Here is a 5,024-nt window from a genome sequence, read left to right as displayed (position 1 = left end):
TCCCCCCTGTTGAAACTTGATGCTAAAAGAATTACGCTATCATTCTGAAATGAGGGGATAGAAGAATTGGATGGAGATAAGCAAGATATCACCTGTATTGTGGACTTATCATTAATCAAGCTATTACTTATCCAAAATTAAACCTTCTTCATTATATTGTATCATGGCTTTGATTAGCAAACAGTATTTAGGAATCCTGTGGTTCTAAATAAAATAGCATATGATCATAATTTCTTAGGATAAAAGAGCTAGATTTTTTCTTTTCTTTTTTTTTTTTGGGGGGGGGTTTTGCGGGGGAATACCACAATATTTAAAATAATACATTATAGCTACGTTAAAAAAAGAATATTGAAAAGAGTTACGTCAGAGGCCTAATGGGCTAGCTGCCCATAGGCTTTTGGAAAATTCTTGGTCAAATATGACATGCCATAAGGATTCTTGCTGGCTATGGCAAAAAACATGTAACAGGTCAATATTCACTCATTTTGTCGATTTGTCCTTTGTTGGAAGTCCCACATCGAGTGCTCTTCAAACAAAAATCTTAAATTTGGGGTAGATGTTGATTTTCCAAAATAACCACCACCATAGTGAGCAAGGATATGAGCAAGTGCCCCGATAATTTGTTGACTATATCTTCGCTCTTCTTCCGTTCTCTAATCTCAACTTCACTTCTTCTCGTCCTATCTTGAACAACAAATCTATCTAAAGCACTGTCCCATTCAAAGGTTGGGACCTATTCAAGCTCAGAAATCCCTTCTCTTTAATATACTGTTGTTAAGACTATTCATCTGAAACGGCAAGAAATCAAACTTCTCTCAAAAGACATTTTGAAAGTGTTTTTGTAGCTCTACAATGACTATACATGGGCCAGTGTTTGATGTATGATGTTTGATGAATGATTTTTTTTTAATTTTTTTTAATGGTCTTTAACCATACCAATTGTTTTTAACAAACTAAGTAGTTTGGAGTATAACTGAATGAGGACCGACCAACGGTTCTGATATACTGTCATATCCTGTCTAGTTTTTAAAAATAAAAAATAAAAGTGAAATGTACTAACAATAATAATAAATAGAGGTTATTAAGTGACTAACTGAATTTGATTAGTTTTATCTTTTATATATATATATATATATATTTGCTACAAGTATCCAGGCCTTTGGCTTAAATAGTCCCATGGGTCCATACTGACCCACAACTACATGAATCGGGTCATACTGGGGTTGAATGAGAATCATTCAACTTTCACTGAAAAGCACACACTTCTTAATGTGAAGGTCCCTTACCAATTCGGCTACCCCTTGGGATTAGTTTTATGTTTTATAATTATAATTAAATGGTTTTCAGTTAAACCCCACTTATGAGACAATGTAGAGTGATAAGACATTATTTGTAAGTGTTTGATATCAAATTGCCACTCTTATGAGAAATAATAGAGCTTTACAACCACTCTGCAATTCAATAGTAATTCAGAATAGAGAAAAGTAATCAGGATTGTCTTTGAATGAATGGAGAAGAGATCAAGTGGTATTTGTCAGTTGGATACTAATCTAATAGTAGAAACTTCAATAGCACCTACCCATATTCATTTCAGCAATCAAGATTCAAATTCTTTAAGATCTTCCCAACAACCAAAATTATTCAAAGATGGATCCTTTCTGCAGAAGGAAAAGTAGATATGAATACACATTATATTGAATTATCACAAGACAACTAACATGAGACTTTTTCATATTGAGTGCTTTGTTCATCTAGAAAATACAGTTTCAACTTATAATGTGTGGAGATCCTTAATTGAACCAAAGTTTGAATTGTAGAGTTGTTCCTCTATATGGGTTCATTATGATTGTCATCACATTCTTTCTCATTATAATCAAAGTTGGTACCACAGTGTTACTGTCACCTCCATCAAAACACAGACATAACAGCTAATATATAACCTCTGTTTTGTGGGACAATTGGAGAATCTTATTGTGTTGCAACTTGCATGTATGGTGCTTAACAAATGAAAGATAACAGGGAAAATTCTAAGGGCATCCTCACAATCTTAAGGACCTAAACCCCCTCAGCAGAAGGGAGCATGTACTGTGGGTCTCTCACATTCTTGCTACAATTATTAGGTCACCATATGGTCTCTCCAACCCCTGCAGTTCAAGTTTAAGATAAGGATTTGTTTTCTAAAATGATGGTCGTTATAATGATCATCACTCTCACATTTTTTTAATTTCATATTCTTAACATAATGCTTACTGTTATAGTTTCAGTAATGGGTCATACTTTGTAATGGCCAAATTGAAGTTTATTACCTCCTTTGGAGGCCTCTTAAATTCTGAAATTTGGCTTCATCTCAGAAATATGCAATGGAGCTTCACCTCCCCCACAACCCCCCTCCCAAAAAAAAAAAAAAGCTCAAAATGACCTTAGGACTTATATTATTAGAGGCCTTACGAGATCCTTGGTTGGCCCTCAGTTTGTACTGGATTGAGTTGTACTTCTGCTGGTCTAGTCCTTATGGTTCAATTATGTTGATTATGACATTCGTACTCTTTCTTAGACCAATCGAAGTTGTTACCAGAGTGTCAATGTCACCTCCATTATAAGAAAACTAAACCTAATGTGGTGCTTGAAGAAAATGGAAGATAACAGAGAAAATTGAACAATGCCAGCTCTGTTTAATAAAGGTTTAACCGAACAATTTTTCTTAAATAACAGTCATTATAATGCTCTTCGCTTCGTCATTTTTTTTGTATATTTTAAAGCAATCAATGGTAACTTAGGAGATCCTTGGAGGTTGTTAAGCAACTATTTTGAAGGTTCATAACTACTGTTTTAAGAACAGTACCTGCAATTTGGAGATCTTATTAGGGAACTAATAGCATATGAGTTGGCCTTGAATATGATATCTCACCTATCATACAGACCCCAGTGATATCATATTTTTTCCATTTCTTGAACAAACAGATCAGTCTATGAAGATTTTAGGGGCTTTTGTCTTTCACTCTGTCCTAATGAAACATAGGAAAGGGCCATCTCCATTATCAGTTATCAATTTTAATTAGTAAGCTCCACATAGGGGAAATAAAGCCACATGCTTCTATACTTTATTCTTTTGATGGCTTAGGAGTTCATGTAAGTCCACATGCTAGTGTGGCCTAGTTATCCATCATAGGGAAGTGATGTCTTTACCTTTTTCTCAATAAACTACTCCAAAAACTTGCAACAGAGACCAAGGTGGAGGAGGGCTCCACAGCCCCAGGCTTCTCTCCTTTCAAGCTAAAGGGAAAAGGAGAAAAATTTGCAGTCTTATAGCTATCTCCTCATGTAGGTGTTTTAGCTTTATCTCAGTTAAAACAAGTACAGTGTAAATATGTGACTTAATGGGCACATGGCCATGGGACCATGGGCAGTAAAGAGAAAGGCATGTGAGTTGGGCCACAAAGGGGTACCAAGAGCTGCATTAGTTGAGTTGGAAAATGGGTGGTCACTAGGAAAATTAGGCCTAGCTAGCAATGAACCCATATGGGCCTCCCTTTTGGCTCCAAGCCTTTCTCAAAAAGAAAAGAAAAATGTCTGGAGGCAACCAAAGGTACTAAACACTCACGCCCTTTTATGACTACCAAATGATACTTTAGATGTGAATGAAAATTTGTTCCTACCATTTTTATTTTTTATTTTTGGAAATTTGTCTATGGAAAATTTGACTTTGCGGAATGGAAAAATATGAAATTGAAAAAATAAAATAAAATTGGGACTACCACAAGATGAGTGTCTATTGAACTGCAATAAGATGTGTGGTGTACGCATACATGTTGCGTTTTATGCCAAAACGCTTCAGAGTGTTGGATATGAACTGTTGCCTCTATCACACAATAGATGAGCCAGATCCGTGGACATACATGGAAAGATATGCTTCTATATGAGAAATATTGAATTTCGTATTGAAACTTGACCCATGGCCAATTTATATTATGCCCTAGGCATCCAAAGGATAGAATTACTATATCACTTTTATACGTCATATAAACATAGGCCATGCTGATATTATTATAAGGTTAAAGCCAAAAACAACTTATTTACAAAAAATATATTGTGATTTTTTAAAAAATTAATATATGAGGCAAATATACAAACTAACCCCTCCCATTATATGCATAAGCGGGATACTCATAGGTTAGTGACCCTTTTTTTAGCTAGGTATCCAACACACCCAAGCTTGGAAGGTTTTCTAAAATACCTAGTTAATTATAATTGTAATGTGGTATAATTCTATTAATCCCACATGTAGGCATGGTCATTTTATCTAATCATGGGTTAAATTTTATTATATAACTTTTTTATATTAATATAATGTTTACAAAATTATTTGAAGTCGACAATATTGAAAAATATGAATAATTAAAAAAGTTGAAATTTTTGTGGAGTGTGGAGCTTGTGCCTAGCATGGATTTAGGTCTTGGTATCGATACTGATTTGGATGGGTATTAGAGGGGATCAGTGCATTTTATCCCTTACTTTTTAGAAACAATACATTTTTTTTTACTATTTTACCCCTGAAATGATATAGGTAATCGATCCAGATCAATCAGGGATCAGTCTCAACTGATATTAATACGATACAATTGATATAATACCGATACTTGAAACCATGGTGCCCAGACACATTGGGGGTGGGATGACGACCCCTTCCCTTGTGAAATGCTATGTTACCCTTACCCGCTTGCATGTGTCAACGTTTAGACATAACATGTGTGAAAAGATAGCATTGAAGATGTTCTTATGCGGCCTCTTGTTGGCCTACGTGCTGGCATATATTTGCCCCAATAGAGTAATGTTTTATTTCCCAAAAAATATGTATTAACTAATTAAAAGAGGTTGCACCCCATACTTAATATTGTTCTTTCTAAGATTTCTGTTCTCTCTCTAATTTTAAACCTTGCCATCTCTCAAGGAGAGAGAAGACCCCCAATGTCCATCAGATGGGGAAAACACTTCCCACAGCGCCTCCATTCCTTCTTGTATCATGT

The sequence above is a fragment of the Macadamia integrifolia genome, chromosome 9 (genome assembly GCF_013358625.1).
Source record: "Macadamia integrifolia cultivar HAES 741 chromosome 9, SCU_Mint_v3, whole genome shotgun sequence".
Taxonomy (NCBI): Eukaryota; Viridiplantae; Streptophyta; class Magnoliopsida; order Proteales; family Proteaceae; genus Macadamia; species Macadamia integrifolia.
Note: the sequence above shows the minus strand (reverse complement) of the source record.